The 17,722-nt window shown below is 38.5% G+C and overlaps 1 long non-coding RNA gene across 4 annotated transcripts in view; it reads left to right on the plus strand.

Moving 5' to 3' along the window:
* Nucleotides 1–17,722, plus strand: part of LOC135444058 (uncharacterized) — a 127,341-nt gene that overhangs the window by 40,132 nt on the left and 69,487 nt on the right. For 3 of the 4 annotated variants that reach the window (XR_010439159.1, XR_010439158.1, XR_010439156.1), the window contains exons 3-4: nt 16,030–16,198; nt 17,050–17,101. This is a non-coding gene — a long non-coding RNA (uncharacterized LOC135444058). Of the gene's footprint in view, nt 1–16,029; nt 16,199–17,049; nt 17,106–17,722 lie in introns of all 4 variants that reach the window. The other variant, XR_010439157.1, reaches the window with a different exon arrangement.

The following is a 17,722-nucleotide window of genomic DNA, read 5'->3' on the forward strand; positions in this document are numbered from 1 at the left end:
ATCAAGGAATAAAATTCCTTAAGAAGTCACTTTTGATTGATTAAGACACTTGCAATTTTATGTGCTACTGTAACAAAATTTAAGAGCACAATAGATTGTAAGGAACAGATTGTTGTTCAGTTTGTTGGCAGTTCTGAAAAAGAGAAAAAAACATTCCGGAAATGAATATTTCAAGTGCATTGCAATTTGTTTCAGGTCCATCACCACTTCTTTTGATCTGACATTAATTTTTTTTATTCTGATTTTTCTCTTGAGCACTTCTAAAAACAAAAAATGAGGTGCCTGATGTGAAGAATTTCATTTTTTTGACTGCTTTTCTTTTTTTATATGGATGATTGAACAGAATACTTGAACTGTTTACTTTTCTCTATTCAAGTGTATAAATGTATTCTCTGTTCATTTGCTTCTGTGAAGGAAAAAGGTGAAGTCCAAGTGAACGTGACGTAGTGGTGCTTCATAGCAAGTGTTCATGGATGATTAATTTATTCTGTGATGGCTGTGTAAAAAAAAAAAAAGACAACAAACAAGAAAAAAAGTATTCTTAGGGGTTTTTTTGACCTGTATGAGGGCTGTTAAACAATGCCATGTGAGGATATATTGAAAGGATCAAAGTAAGAAAGATAGACAAAGACGACTGTGAAAGAACTCAAGGGTTTTAACAATGCCAGAGGGAAATCGTCTCACTAGGACAGTGGTTGTCACCATCATATTTTCTGAAAAATCTCTTTGCCCAGGATTTTTCTCCTGGGAAGCTGAGAAGCCTCAGAGAAAAAGGAAAACAATATTGTCTCATTTGCTTCTCCTGCTTTGGAATGTGCTTGGAGATTGTTTATCCAACAGGTAATTGTTTCATTGGTTTCATGTGAATTGTTTTGACTTAATGACTGATCACAGTCAAGCTGTGTCAGGACTCTGGAAGGAATCACAAGTTTTCATTACTATCTTTCTAGGCTTCTGTAAGTATCCTCTCTGTATTCTTTAGTATGGTTTAGCATGGTATTCTTTATTATAATATAGAATCATAAAATAATAAATTAGCCTTCTAAGAACATGGAGTCAGTTTCCTTCATTCCTTCCTTCATCTGGGAAGCCTGCAAATACAAGACAGTTGTCACTAGTGTTAGGTTTGCAGGTTAGTGTTTGGCAGCCAGGGAATTTGGTGTTTGCTCCTGAAATAATTTGAGACAGCAATCTTTTACTGGTGAATGAAACGACAACAGTCATATTTGTGTATATGTAACAATTCAGCTTATTTATACTGCTTTGGTTTTAGTTCGGCTTAAAAAACCTCAAACAAACCATTCGTTTTCTTGGCTTACACCCTCTTTGCTTATGGATGTCTGTGGACCCTCTGTGCTTATGGATTTTCTGAGACCTCCAACGAAGGAAGGAAAGAATGAATCTGACTCCATGTTCTTAGAAGGCTAATTTATTATTTCATGACCTATATTATATTAAAGAATACTATACTAAACTATACTAAAGAATACAGAATGGATACAGACAAAAGGCTAAAAGATATTACTGAAAAATTTGTGACTCTCCTCAGAGTCTGACACAACTTGGACGTAATTGGTCAAAACAATTCACACGAAACCAATCAAACAATCACCTGTTGGCAAACAGTGTCCAAACCACGTTCCAAAGCAGCAAAACAAAGGAAAAGCGAATCAGATAATTATTGTTTTAATTTTTCTCTGAGGCTTCTCAGCTTCCCAGGAGAAAATCCTGGGCAAACAGCTTTTTCAGAAAATATGGCAGTGACAGATGTCCCATTTCTCAGCTAGACTGCCCAGGTTAACTGTTCCTGAGCTGTGAGTGCCATGGATGTACCTGTAGCAAATTTACTTCAGAGCTAGAAGGGTGTGCAAAATAAAGTCAGTAACATTCACCGAAGTATCCATAATCTATTGGAAAAATATTTTCTGTAGTTTGTAAGACAGAAAATGCATTCCTACATGGGTTATAAGAAGGACATGTTGATAACCTCTTTGTATGATTTGCCTGTTTTGCTCATGCCTGTAGCACTTGTGTCTTATTAAGCAATGGTGAGTCATCCTGTTCCACATGGCCATTAATTACATCTTCGGAGAGCTGTGCTCTGTTACAAGAGCCATCTAAAATATGAACAGCTGTATGACTCCTTCACAGAGCCTACCTTAGAAGCAAAAATAGTCAGGTTAGCATAAGTTATGTAAAAAGAAAAAAAATATATGGAATATGGTGGAAACTTTGGTAAGTCTAAGTGGTCTTAATTTCACTTGACATATCCATTTGGATAAAATGAAATCTCAGCTGTAGCTTTGAGTATATCTCTTCACATCTCTCTGGAAGACAGAGGAGGAGAAGAAATTAATCTCCCAGAATGTCTGCTCAATGAAGAAAAGGAGGAGGAATTGGTGGATTTGTAATTGTCCTGTCCCTAAAGGGTGCTCATATTGCACAAGTTAGCCTGCATGAGCACATTTATACATATTCACACAGAGTCACCCTTGGTATATATATTTAAAAATGTACTTCAATTTATTCCATTTAAAAATAAACCATTTTTACAACATGATTTCAAACAGGCGAATTATACTTCATTGTGTTCAGTATGTCAAGTAGAAAATCATGGAAGTCTTCTGATATGTCAATGTTACCAGTAGTACATAATTTCTCCAAGGAATTTGTGATTTCAGATGCAGGCGTTGGGAAGAGGGGGATCTTTCACTGGGATTCTAGGGACAATCTTGTGCAACACTTTTAGAAAAGAAGGAAAAAAAGGATCATCCCACTGTGTTTCCTACACTATCCTTTATTTAAAGGTACTTGCAGATAGTTAATCATTGATATGTATTGTTTTAAAACAATATGTAATACATGTACTGAAAGCTGTTTTTTCTCAACTATATTCTGTGACATTTAATTTAGAAACAATTTCAGTATAATTATTACAGATGTTTAAAGTATATCCCTTGCAAAATTGAGAACAGATACAAGAAAATGAAGTTAAGTACTGCTATTGCATTTTCCATTTGGTTGAAACTTAGCTGTGTGCATTACTCCCATGGGAGCACAGTAAATGGAGTGGAATTTTCATTTCATTTGTTATGAAAGACAATCAGTTCCTCAGATACTTTTCAGTCTACAATGTCTTTTGTTTTACCAGTTGGAGCTACTTCGTTTCTAGAAATAGTGTATTTCTTTTGTACTGTGCAATGCAAAAATCATACTTGAGGTCAAACACACCACTGCTGAAATGATGTTTCTCTTAAAATCCATTCTCATAATGAATCCTCTTTCTCCCACAGGGTTTTAAACAAAAGCTTTAGAACAATTTTGCCCTGAAAGTTGAGAAATTTCCCTACCTGGCTTTTGCCATGACAGCCTCAATTCCAAAGAAGACAACTCTGTATTAGCAGGATGAGCATTTGTCCTTTTTTGTCAGGCTTTAAGTTTAAATTGTGAAGTTAAATAAGAATGTTGTTGCATTGGGAAGAAATGCTGGCAGTTACAGAATTTATTACCTTCGTTACTCTAAGTGGTACATAGCCTCTATAAAATGGATTCACACTCCAGCTACCTTTGTGTGCTCTAATAGCTCAGATGAAGTGGCATTGTATAGATGCTGTACCATTGCAGGAACAAAGCACTTTCCAGAGACAATATTATTCTGTACTAATGGAAAAGTTCTCAAAATTCAATGGGAAACCTTTCTGAAAGGTTATTTTGTAACCAATCTTTTGACTGAGCAGAGGATTTTATCTTTTCCGTGGAAGGGCTCCAAAGATTTTTTTAAAAGGAATGAATTCTGCATAAAATGCTTAACCCTTGGTTAATACTTTTATCCCAGTGGAACTTCATTGTCTTCAGTGGAGTTATTTGTTATTTATGTTGTGATAGGGATAACATTCTCAGAAACCTTTCATTTCTGTGCAAGGTGATTAGTTACCTCTTTGTAAAACTTGCAGGGCTTTTCCCTAAGGTGTGGAGAAAAGGAGAAGGAGAGGACATTAGTAACTCTCTCTCACACTTGCACTATTAAGATATGATACTCTCAAGAATATAAAAGAAACATGTTCTGCATGTCTTCTCTGCCTCAGAAAAGAACAACTTCCTCTGCCTGGCTGACTGTGACTTGCCTGGGTCAACAATAGCAAGAAAGGACTGATGGACCTGGATAGATAGACAGACAGACTGGCATGATGGCATTTTAACTGCCTTGAAATATAGACATTTTATTTCCATTTTGTGTAGAGAGTGTCTGGATGCAAAATGAAAATAATTTGGCTGATACCTCTTTGGTGTTCTGGCATGTCAGTGGTGTTAGTTTTTAATGTGAGAAAGGGAAAGATAGTGATCACAGGAAATGGGTGCAGCCTGATAGAGTCCCTCACTGTCCATCTGACAGACAGTGCAGGAGAGCTTGCTGCCTTGCAATGTGCTTTTTTGGCTCAGGTTTGTTTCTGATCAGTCACTGACCTCTCCCATCATTTTCCTAGTGAAGAATAATTTAACAAGCTGAAATCAGTGGGAGCACAGAGAGAAAATGGGCTGGAAGGCAACTCAGTGGCTCCTGGGTAGGACTCCTGAATTTGCAAACTGTGGTTTTAAAGCAACTGTCCCTTATCATTTGCTCTGTTTGCTATGCCTTAACCTCACTGGAAGAACCACAAGCTGGGCAGGGTAACAAATCTTAAAGCATAGAGTGCTGTAATTCTGGGTTGTGATAAAGAGAAGATGATGATGATGGTGTGCACTGCCTTACTATCCTGGAAGCTTCCTGCTGTTTCCTTTTCCCTCCAGCTCTCCTGCTATTCCCCCATATGAGAAAAGATCCTTCATGGGCATTTCTCTGTGCTCTGCTGGCCATCAGCAGCTAAGGCGAGCTGTGGGGATGGGGGAGGGAAAGGGATGAGTTTAAAAGGACATCTGTTCTTGGACAGTTGCATCCAAAAGTGAAGAAGATAAAGGGAGGACAAATGGCACAACTGTTGTGGCCCAGGTGTGGCAGTTATTTTTGAGGATTCAAAAGATGCTGCTGTTGGGAATCCATGAATTAACATGCTTCTCACTGGAAAACAGCACTCGTGGTGGAGGCAATTGAGTATGGAAACATCATTACTTATTGCTATGCCTTGGGCAAGATGCCCTTTAAAGAGGGACTTCTGAGGCCTGAACCCAGGCACCTGTTACCGTAAACATCTTCCAGTGCTTTACTATGAGGACTAATGATAACTTGAGGCAAATAAATATCTTTGTGAAATAATTTAAAAATGTTTTGTTCTAATGTGGGAGCTGAGAAAAAACTAGGAAAAATAGTAAGGTGTTAAGAAACTGTGGCCTCATAGGAAAGATAAAGAGAATGGGGTTTGTTACTTAATAGCTCCTTAGCTATTTCTAGCCATTTATATAGATTATATAACAAGATGCAATACTCAGTCTTTCTTACTGCTTATGAGAGGGAGAAATTATCCTATATTTATACAGTGGAAACTAATAAGTTTCCATTTAGTTCTGATAGCAGGAAAGAAAACTTTCTACCTGCTAGCGTGATGAAACAGTTGGGCTCCATGGGGAGTGTTTGGTGGATATCCAAAAAAAATTAAGGATCAGGTCAGACAAATAATTTCTGTATGCTGGATGCTCCCTCAGAGCAGATGGGGGCTTGGGTCATGCTTGAAAGCTTTTCCATTTCACTGAGACTTTCTTTGCCATCTTCTTTGCTAGCTTGAAGTGGTTAAATTATACTCACTTGACAGCTGTGGCTTTTACCTTCCATAACAATTTGGCTGAAGGCAGAAAGAGCTGTGTAGAAAGTCTTATAGACAAGACACAAGAAATTAATTCAAACCACAAAACCTGAATAATCAAGCAGAGTCTTAAGATCAGACTTCTCCATCTGAACTGCTGTTTTGTTTGGGATACACTTCTGCCAGATAAAACATAATTAGTGACATTTTCCTCACAAAGTTAAGTAAAAAAACAGGGTCTGTGTAACATTTTTTTCCCTTTCCAACAAAATTTAGATGAAATTTGGATTAGTCTCCGTTTCTAGTCTTTCTCTGTATCCAACTAATTGGGCTATCTGACTTGTTTGCCAGATGGTGAAAAAGAGGCAGATTGTGGGCTTAAACTCATGCATTAAAAAAAAAAAAAAAAAGAAAAAAACCCCAACCAAACAAAAAAACATAGAAAGAGAAAGGACATTATCTGGTTTCTCAAGAAGACAAAGTAATATTAAAAAAAGCCACTTGCCTATTAGTTTTGAAAGGTGAGTGCCTCACACCTTCCTGGCAGATAAAGTTTGATAATGAGTTGTATCTAAGGTGCCTTTGGCAAGGCTGCCTTGGCAAGATTAGCCCCAGGTATCAGATGGCCTGCACATTCAGTATTGTGCAGATCCCTGGGGACATGATAGGACACCTGGGAATGCTGTCAGTGCGGGCACTGCCCATGGTGGCAGAAGAAGGGGTGGGAGAAGGGTTACAGGCAGAAATGGGGCAAAAAAGGACGTAATGATAATTCTGTGCAGAGGCTTCAGGTAACTCAGTGGAGTTTGGATAAAAACTGAAGAAGGAAAATTGCCAGTTCTCTGGAAGCAAAACAACATTTTGAAGAGGCTGCTGGGATACAGTCTGACATGAGTAAATTGCAAGCTGAGATAAATATGTCTGGAACTATCAAAAAGAGTGCTGTACAACATGCACAAGGTATGATTAGCCATCCATTACAATTCATGACAGTCCTGCTGGTGTAAGTACTGGAACTGCAAGAAGGGCATGCTGCTTTTGCAGTCAGTCTTGTTATGGGGAGCAAAATATAAGTGGATGCTTAGTTAGTAATTTTAGCCTCCATCTATGTTAAAAAATACAAGAGTTTTCTACAGTGTTGGCAATAAGGCAATACTTATTCAGGAAAACACAAGTGCCTTTTGTTCACAATGTTGAAAACAGCAAGAGAATATAGTTCATACTTTGATTTGAAATACCTGTGCCCTGACAGGGCCAGATTAAACAGATGAACTTTTAGAGCAGCACATAAAGCTTGTACTGTTTACATAAAATATGACCATTTATTATAGAGTGCATCATTCTGGCATAAGTATCTGGAAAATATTTGGATTAAAGTGATTACTTCCACAGCTTTGTAATCAAAAGCAAATGGACTCACAAAAACAAATTGCAGAAAAGTCTTTTACTGTTTCATTATATGCCTAAAAGATCACGGCCCACTCTTCACCACAGTGTGGGTTATGGTGGAAGGAGAATCTTGGGGATTGTTCCTGCAAAAGTGAGTGCTGGAAAAAAATTAATGGAGTAGAAAAAGCAACAACTGTCATCTTAAGGGAAGCTGCGCCATTTTTCAGCCTGAAATACATTTCTGCCCAGACATGATACCAACTAGACTGAGTGAATTGTGGCCAATTGTAGTGTTTTTAATGATCAGTCCCCCAGATTCTTTTCAGTACAAAAGGATCCAAATCCCACAGCACAGCAAAGTGTGGAGCAGGTCTTCTTGCAAGCCCCTGGCAGGGGAGCCGGAAGATTATTTAATTTCATTGCTCTGCAAAAGTCTCTCTTGTTTACTCCCTCTTTTAAATACCCAAATCTGTACTTTGAGCAGGAACTTCATTTGCTGTGCGCAGCCAGATTAAATAATGTTTTTTGCTGTGAATACCATCAGCTCTTCCAATGGCCAGCAGGACAAATCCAAGGTGAGGATCAAAGATGGCAGACTAGGAATCATGAGAATTCAGGAGAATGGAGCCAGATTGATGGCAGGCTGCAGATTATTGCTGAGTTGTTACTGAAAGTTGTTAATAACGTTCAAGTGTTTGGCAAATAAATCACTGTCTGGAAAATCCTCTTGTTGTGTATTGCTGCTTGTAGAGAAGGAAAGGAATCTGAAATAATCTAGACCCAGTGCCTTACACAGGTTGTAAATCTTCTCCTGCCAGATGAAGGAAAGGTTTTTCAGGTTCCCTCAGATACAGTAACCAGATGCTTTGGTCTCTAGACAGAACAACTCAATTTTTATGCTAACAGCTTGGGGATGTTTATTTTTCTATTTCATGCATTAGTTAGATCTGAAGAAAAATTAAGATTATGATTTGTGCGCGAAGAATATAGTAAATAATTTTTCTCTTAATTTATGGAAAAACAGATTCTTAATTTTTTTCCAATCTGATGCATACAAATCTCAGGCTATATATTGCTTTTGATGCAGTCTCTTATCTTTTGCTTGACCCTTTGTGTTTGGAAAGCATTGCCTGGAACAAACATTAAGAATTTAAGCTTCTTTTGCACTAGAAGAGTGATATCTTGGCAGCAGTGGATTAAAAAACACTTGATTTCCAAAGGCTTAAGGAATTCTCAGGGTTTTGGGATCACTCCAGTGTGTGTACAGTTAACCATCAGTGAAGCAGCAATCACTTCATTTTATGCAGGTGCAGGTGAGATGCATGTCCTTGCCTCTCAGGAGCTGATACACAGGGAGTTGTTGACTCTGGCAGAGCTACTTTTACATTATCTAAGTGGCTGAGTGCCTTCCCATGTTTATCCCATGCTTTAAATGTCTAATGTTTCACAAGTTTCCTTCAGTCTGGTTCATGGAGCTGAAAGTGGAATAGCAGGATAAGTGAGATCCAAATATAGTCTCTTTTTGACCTTTCCAGTACATTTATATGAAGCACTGGAAAAAGCAATGAGGACTGACACAGTTCTCGTGCTTTGTCATATGGCTGTCCTTAGTCATGTTAGCAGTCAGCCACTGTAGGTGCTACTGTAGCCTGTCTTAACACTCTAATCCTGAAATAAGAGTTGCCATATGTTGCCTTTCCTTTAAATAGCAATCATTCATAAATGTAAGGCATATTTTTCTCAGTTCACACAATCCAGTGCTGGCTGAGATGATATTCATATCTATGGCCCTTCTGAGAAATGTTGTCTTTATTTTAAGCAAAATTTTGCAATGTGAACACATTGCTATTCACTTCCTAAGGCAGGATGCTGACTTCTTTCTTCAGAGCCCTGTGCTCTATTTATTGCAACTTTAGGAGAACTGAGCTCTGAGGAATCTCATGTGGCAAATCTGTGAGAACAAATTTTCTACTTTGCAAGGGTCCTGCTTCCTCCTCTGTAAAATGGTGTTGCAAATGAGATGCTGACTTTGTGGTCAAGCCCTGTGGTGGTCTCTAGTAGAAGGGATGAATTCTCTGGTAAGCATGGATTTCTCAGGGCATCCATGCAATGCTATTAACTGTAGCTGTTTGGTGGTGTTGGTGGTTGTTTTGTTACAAGGGCTACGGGATCCAGGTTATAAATAAAAAAAGTCAAGTTTTCCCTGTTATAGTTGTAGCCAGTTGTAGCAGGGTTTCAACCAGAGTGCAAGCCTGCACTTCAGTCTTTTAACAGCCTGGGGAGTCCTGGAATTCCTTGGTAGTCACTTGTGCAGAGGAGGTAATGCATGGTCTGGGATACTAAAATGATTTGAAACTTACTCATTGACTGAAGTACTAGATGTCTTCACAGCTAAGTATTTGACTTTACTTGGAGTACTATTTGACCAAATATTTGGGGCTTTCCAAGTGGACATTTCAGACTTTCCCAAAGATTTTCCCCAGGTGGCTGTTCCTGCATTTTGACCAGTTTCTTTGCTTAAATACAATTATTAACATGCTGAGTGAAGAATCTGGGTGTCCCAGTGGCACCCAGGTGGTTCCTGCTGCAAGACAGACCAAGGTAAGATGCATTTGTAAGATGCTTGTGAATCAGTAGAAGCTGTTCCTACAGATGCAGAAATGGCCATGAAGTGCAGTATTCTTCAGGCAGGTCAGATGGGTAGGGGATGTTTTCTATGAAATTTGAGACAATAGCAAGGGATCATTCATGTACTAGAGGGGCTGTCTAGGCTATGGAGCAGCTGGATAGAAGGAATCTGCAGAGCCACAGTCTGGAGAGTCTCACCTGACCCAGGTGGAGATGTCACTTGCAACAGACTCCAATCACTGGGACTCCCATTGCTGTCCAAAGCAACTGACCAGCACCTTTGACAAATTCAAATCCCCAGGTGTGGGTTATCCTATATCAGTAGTAAACTGTTTTTACCCCTAATGAAACAGTCTCTGGGAATATGAGTAACAGTTTATTTTTTTCAGTGTCCTTAAATTTCTTAAATTTGCATCAAATTCACAGTTTACAAATTTGGGGCTATTTTTTCATCCTCTGTTCTTCAAGAGAATTTTCAGCTGTTTTTCATCAGCTTCAAAGTAGCACTGAATTTTTTTATGCTTCAGGTAGAGAGTAATTTAAGGAGCAACATTGCAGAAATATCTCAGAGAAGAGAGAAGAGAAGATATAAAAAGAAGATAGTCACTGTTTGTTTATAGAAATGCTTGTTTAAGTATTCAGATATACAGGTGGCTTCATAAAAAGCATGAAGAATATGAATCCACTTCATAAGCATGATTATTATGCTCACTGTTGCAGAGATAAACATGAGGGCCTAGAGATAAAAGAGGAATTTTCATATCTACAATGAATTTTGTACCTAGACTTTAGGGTATGTGTTTCATGGTTTTTGTGAATTTTTGTTCTTATTTAATTTATTGCAATATTAGCTTTTAAAATTTGTAAATACATCTCTGTCCACTTTTAAGATCTTCTATATCTTCCTTATATTCTCAGAGTTTAGGAAACTCTGTATCATTTTAACTAAAGCCCTACCATTCAAGCCAGTTTAGGGTATATTCTTATTTTGGTTAAAACATCATTTCCATTTGTCCCATTGTAGAATTATAGATCCTGAACATTAATTATTTCTAATGACTCTAAACATGACAGAATTAGTCATTATAATGGTGATTGGCAAAGTCACCTGGATTTTAGATGGAGAAACCCTGGAGAATATACAATCCCATGTCTGCCCCTGGGATTTGCTGTTCTTGCAGCAAAAAAGGAACCTTTATGTTTTTGGCTTTTGCTAACCTTGGATGAATTCACAATGACGGGAGGAAAGACTCAGAAAAGGTTTAGGTTTTGCTTTAATTTTCAAAGCTATAAGCTGTGAAAATAGGGTACAGCTCAAATGGGGTGCAGTGTCTTTGGCTAGAGTAGTCAAGGACTTTGTGTAGGGGTCGGAGGTAAGGGCAGGACTGTGCTGGGAACTGTAAATCATGTTTCTGTGTCTTTTCTTACTGTTCTTATACTCAGTTGTTGAGGCACTTTCAGTAATGTTCTGATAATAACACTTGCCTCCAAACTGTACACTTATCCTATTCTGTTTACCAAAGTCCTTCTGACAAAAGCATTTGAAATAAATTGCAAAGAGATTAAGGTATTTTTAGAATGTTTTTCTATGTGAATTGTTTGTAGACAGGCTCCCAGCATTCCTGCACAGCAATCATCAAGAAAATGTGCACTAGAATTTTTTCATCTTTTTTCGTATTTTTTAACCATATCAAATCTCTGCTATGATTTAAAATTAATCACTATTTGCATAATTCTATAAGGTAGGTTTTGCTCCATAATGGGAATATCTAACTTTTAAAAGAGTACAAATTGCTAATCTAAACCAAAACATCTCCACAGAGGTTTAAATGTAAGAAATGGACATGTTTCATTCCTGAATTTATTAGTAGGCATGTTGTTATAAAAAGCCCATGCAGTTTTCAACCAAATCAATTTTTTTTAATAGGAAAGTATTCATATTAATAAAATATTTTTACAACTGCTGTGGCTGATTCAGTGTTGATAACTACCTGAGACAAGAAGTCTTTTCTTATCAGGTAAAGATGGCATCTTACCAAAGGAAGCAGAAACATAGCAGCATCTTTTCTTGGAATTCTTTCATCATGAGGCTGGATCATGAAAAACCTACTGCAAGTGCTAACTTTGGAAAGGGATTCCTTCCTTTCAGCCAGTCCTGCTGAACAATTTACTGGTAGTGTAAGCTGCATCATTTAATGCTCAGACTAGTCAGGCATTGACTCAGGGTGAGCCAAAATGATCAAGTCCTTGGATCTGATGTCTCACATGGGATTTATTACTTGCAACTTTTCAAATACAGGAATTTTTATTAAGTACTATCTCTTTTTAGCAATTCCTTAGAGATTCTTATTCTGTAGTATAACCTTATCAACACACAGTGAAATTATCTAACTCTGTGTAAAACACAAGGACAAAGAAAAAGAAATATAGTTCCTACATGTAGTTTTGCCTCTTCTAAAATATTTTTATTCCTAAAGTGGAATTTCAAATCTTTTCTTTTTAATCATCTGAAAAGAGCTGAAAAATATGACGGAAAAGGATTTCAGAATAGGAAGACAGTAATATTACTCAGCCCAAATGATCTGTTTTCAATAGAAATTAATGCTGGATGCTTTGGAAAGAGTCTATAAACTGGACCAGTATATGATAACAATTAATTGATATATTCTACCAGTCTCACTTTAGCTCCAAATCCAGATTTATTTCTATTTGTTACATGCTCTACTATCTCTGCTCTGACAAGTGATATCTGATATCTTGATAAGGAATGCATCCCGAATCCAATAATACTGTTTGGAATAGTCCAGTAGGACTTCAGGTTCAATATTTTTAAATATTTTTCTTTCAGTTGAAGTGGATATTTTTTGGGGTTGGTTATTAACAAATATTTTGAATTAAGGATCTAAGATAGAAGCATTCTTAAATATAAGGGTGTCTGTTGGTGGATTCACTGTTTCCTCTGTGGTACTGCCATGCATTTAAGGTGTTTTTTGAGCCTTCAGTTTGACTATGTGATTATCTTGCAGTGCATTGATTTATTGCTTGCAGCCCTGGGCAAAGCATTCCCCCAGACTTGGTCTTCATTCTATTATGCCAGTTCTATTTACTTATTCATTTAAAAATCATTAGTGTTTGCAAAATGCTTGGAAGGATGGAGTGCTCTGAGCTGAAAGTCAGAGGCAAGCAAGGGCTCTGTTGGTGGTGTGCAAATGCTCTGCTATACATGACAGGAGTGCGTGGTATAACTTAGTGTGTGGTATAACTTAGTGTGTGGTATAACTTGGTGTGTGGTATAACTTGGTGGTGCCAGAATTGCTCTGAGCCTCATGCTGATTTGCCTTTGCATGTTTCTGCACAGCTCAGCAAAAGCATCCTGGGAAGGGAGGAGTCCCCACCTTTCTTACTCCCTCAGTTAGAAAGACTGAAAAATGCTGCTTCCACTGGCTGTATCTGTGTCCAAAATGCGAGATTTCTGCTGCCGGCAGTGCAATTCCCACAGAAAGGCTATCCTGTGGGAGTTTCTTTTTCTAGTTCCTTGATGTGGCAGTTACATTTACTTCATTACTTTTTATAAAGGATTTTGGTAAATAACAATTATAAACTCATTAGTCTCATTATTCTAAATGGAGCAGATAAGTGCATATTTCTTCTGACAAGGATGCATGTAGTAAATGACTGATAAATGGAGTTTAGGAAAGGTTTTGGTTGAGATATTTCATAGTAATTAGTCTACTCAAGAAAATAATACACTCAGTCATATTGATGGGAAATTGGAACCTTCCATTCTAATAATCTATTATGTAATACACTTAGGCATGCTGATTGTGATATTTTGCTTTGAGTGTTTTCTCTAAGCATCTATGATTAAATTGTGCAGTAATGGGCTTAATGACAGCCATTGAAAGAGATGACCTTTTGCAGGCCAGTAAACAGAATGTTTTAACAATCTGAGTCTCTCAGCTCTTGCAAAATTAGCAGAAACTGGTTCATGCAACCTACATGAGTAAAGGGATGTGTAAAAAATAGGGGGCATAAAGTCTCTTGTGAAATATGAATCTCTCTTTTCTTGAACTGTGCTGGATTTTAATGGCTTTGGATAGGCCCGAAGGACAATCTTCTCTTATTTTGATAATTCTTCATCCTTTTAAAACACACCACAGCATCACCTCTGGGAAGTGTAAAGTCATGTCTAATCAAAGAACAGACACACAGTAAACAGGAGTGATAAAGAATTTTGCAAAATATCCAGCCAGCAGGGAGCCAGCTGTTGACAAGGATGGAAAATATTTTTGAGGGAAAAATAGTAGAGAGACAATTTGAACAAACAGGCATAGGGAGTGGTCAGCAGCGGATTTAACCCCATTTCCTTCCATTATCTGTTGAGTATGGAATACACATTCCTTTACCACATATTGTAAGCATGTCCCTGTAGGTCCAATATGTAGATATATTGATCTTGCTTTTAAGGATGAGCCTTTTGGTTGATGATTTGGTTGATTTGAAATGGAAGTATTTATATAGGCTTTGCATGAATGGAAAATTTAGGCTTCAGTAATAAAAAATTTCTTGAATTTACATGCAGGCTTTCCATTTATTTTAATGGGATTGCTGAAAATGGTTTATACTGGGAATGAAGTCCATGAAGCAGAAAACAAGATGCATATTTACACTGAGGCAAGCAGTTTTCTATCTTAGCTTTCTTTCATGGGTACACGTGGAGGTAAAAGTCTTTTCCATGGTTCAGTGGAGTATTTGGGCTTCAGTATGGTATGAAAGGTGGAATCTGGAAATGGCCTGGAAATCTAGACTTGGTGCTTTACTGGCTGTCTAACAGAAACCCAGACAGTCTGACTCCATCCCCTCACACTGGAGAATGGTGTGGATGATCCAGTCAGCCTCTGGCTTCCTTGGGTGGGGCTGTACATTAGTGTCGGACTGGGGCTGCTGTGGGCAGCTAGGAGCTCAGGCTGTAAAGAGACTGAACAGTTGAACATGTGAGAAGACTTTGCAAAATGAGGAAAATGAATATAAATAATAGATTGTAACCAAAATAAAACCCCCCCTGGTTTTATTCCTAATAGATTGTCTCAGGATCTCTAGCTGGTCAGAGTGACCGCAAGATAAGTTAGAAAGTCTCTTTTCCCAGCTTGGCACTCGAAGAAGGAGTCAGAGCTCTTCATTTCTCAGTCTCAAGGTTGTTTATTGTATCTTATCTATAAAATTCTTTCTCCTGACCTGCTGAGGTCCACTCAGCGGACAGTCAGAGACATTCTGCCTGCCCCTGGGGTGGTGTTATGTCTTTATGTCACTAAAAACTACGTGTACAATATTTGCAATTACTTTCCAATACCTATCACCTATGTTAGACAATGAGCTTCTACTCTAAACCAATCTAAAAGTGCCACCATCACAGCAGAAGATGGAGGCCAAGAAGAAGAAGAAGGAGTAAGGCTGGACACACCCAGATTCCTCCATCTTCGTCCCTGCACCTCCATTCTAAAAACCCCAAAAAATCTATTTGTCACCCCATGATAAATTCACTATCATTCTACTTAAACTTTCATGGCTTGTAATTCTTCATGTAAGGTTGGTAATTGTTTTTTCCAAGGGCTAAATCAAAGGCACAGGGGTCTTAGGCTCTGTGCCAAGGTCTCTGAGCCCCCTGGGCAGGGGCTCGAGCCATCCAGGGCAGCCAGAGGAATTTCCTGGGTTCCCACAAGATTGCTGTGTCCCAAAGGAGGGGGAAAAGGGAGGCTCACCTGTTCCATGGGAGACAACCCAGGGGCAGGATGTTGGGTGCTGGATATTGGGGAGTGCTGACCTCTGGGAGTGCCATGGAAAGTGTTCCGAATTCACTCCTCGGGGACAGAGAGCAGGGAGAGAGAGCTGCGCCTATCTCTGGAAGCAGATGTTTAAGTTTAAAACCCTGTCTTGAACGACAGAGTGAAGTTCATGCCAAGCTTGGAATTTCTGGGGAGATTCATGGAGCAAGAAGGCAGCAAAAACTCAAGTTGCAGACACAACCTGGATGTGCTGTATGAGCACGTACTGCTAAAGGCACAGCCAAAACAAAGGCTCACAAACGTGCTAAATTTTCCTAAACAGCTCAGTGCGTTCATCTTGCACGCATGTGTTTTGAGTGGCAGTGTTATGCAAAATCACTTTACCCTAAGATAAATAAACAACCACCTTTTTCCCTAAAATTTGAATATTGCTGACCTTTACTGAAAGTGCATGTGCTTGTTCAAAAGGATTGGTTTTGCTCTTCCCACTCCAGAGACAACAACACTGGCTATGTAACTACATGCTTGTACACAATTTCTTGACATGGAGCAGATATCTTCAAGCTTTAACAAAGTGATGGAAAGATCTCCAAAGCCCTAATGGATTGTGAAAACCTATATAACTCAAACTATATCTCATGGACTGCAGACTTTTGTCCTCGAGTAAGTTATTGAATAATATTAAATATTCCTAGGGAAAAAAAAATTCAGTCTTCTATAACATGTGAGCAGACTGTATGTCTTTCAGTCTGAGAAACTTGTAATTTCTGAGTGCTGGAAAAATAATTCTAGATGACAGAAAAGGAAGTATTTTGTATTAAAAATTGGAGATTTTTTTCTTTTCTATTTACATAAATAAAATTAGACATTTGAATTTTTAGTAAATTTTTTGTACAGTTCTCTTTAGATCATTCTAGGGAAATAAAATCAGGGTTTTTCAAATGCATCAGCTAGAAAAAATGTTTGCCTGTAAGTGAGCTGAATTCAGTAATGAATAATCAATGTGCTTGGCAGGATCCTTAGAATCATCGTACCTTTGATTTGAGATAATTATGTCGGCAGTGAAATTCAGAGTCCCAGCAAGTCTTAAAATTGCATCTCCTGCACCCCCGTTGCTGCTTCTCTGCTCTGGGAAGATAAATTGGGGGTCTTGCTCTCCAGACCCTCACAACTCTCAGTCTCTGGAATTCTTTCTGGGAATGCCGCTGGATGGCAGCATTTTTCCGTGCAACTCTGCAGAGAGGCAGGCGGGGAAAGGATCATTAAAAGGAAAAAAGCGATTAAAGGAAAAAAAGTAAAGTGAGCGGGGAAGGAAAACGAAGCCAAGTTGAAGGTTGCTACTTTGAAGACCAGCATGCATCTCTGCTTCAGTGTAACTTATGCAAATCTCCAGTATTTGCCTCTCTTCTTTTAATTCCCTGGCAGATAGGATACTTAAATTGAAATGAAGAATTCAACGGAAGGATCTGACTTTTTTTTTTCTTTTTCCTCTTTTGGTACTTTTCTGCTTACAGGAATCTATTCTGAAATGGGAAGGTGGCTCCTGTTTCTGAGAAGACGAGCAGGGTTTGTGAGTTTTCTCCATTCTCTTTCTTTACTCTTAGAGCCAATACATTTTTGGCTATTTATGCTTGTGCTTCAGAAAGCATGTGGACTGCTTGTGTTGTGGTTTGCTCAGGCACCTCTATGCACACCTCCAAACAAGCAACTGAGTTCATTTCCATCAGTGCTTGGGCTTACCTTGTGAATGATGTGAGACCTTCTCTCCCATCTTGGCACATATGGAGGGCATGATGGTCCTCTTCTTTTTTTCTCTGTGCTTTGGGAACAAATATCTTCACTATGTCCTGCTTCTAGCATCCCCTTGGATATTTCACAAGCTGTTACCAAAGATGACCCAAACTCCTGACTTTGGGTCCATGGCAGCAGTTCCTTTGTGGCTGATTCCTGGTTTGCCTTCCAAAGCTGACCCAGCTTCTGCCCAGCTGTGTTTAGCTTTTCTGTAAGCTTCCCATCAGGTTATGAGTTGGAAGGCAGCATACAAACTAGGACAGAGCTCAAGCTAGTAAGCTTAACAACGGATCAGGAAAATAGCTTGTCATAAACTCTGTGGTATTATATTCCACTGAAGATTTATGCAGAGAGATATATAAAACCTACTGTTGTGTCTGTTTTATATATATATAC

This window comes from Zonotrichia leucophrys, chromosome 2 (assembly GCF_028769735.1).
Source record: "Zonotrichia leucophrys gambelii isolate GWCS_2022_RI chromosome 2, RI_Zleu_2.0, whole genome shotgun sequence".
Classification (NCBI taxonomy): Eukaryota; Metazoa; Chordata; class Aves; order Passeriformes; family Passerellidae; genus Zonotrichia; species Zonotrichia leucophrys.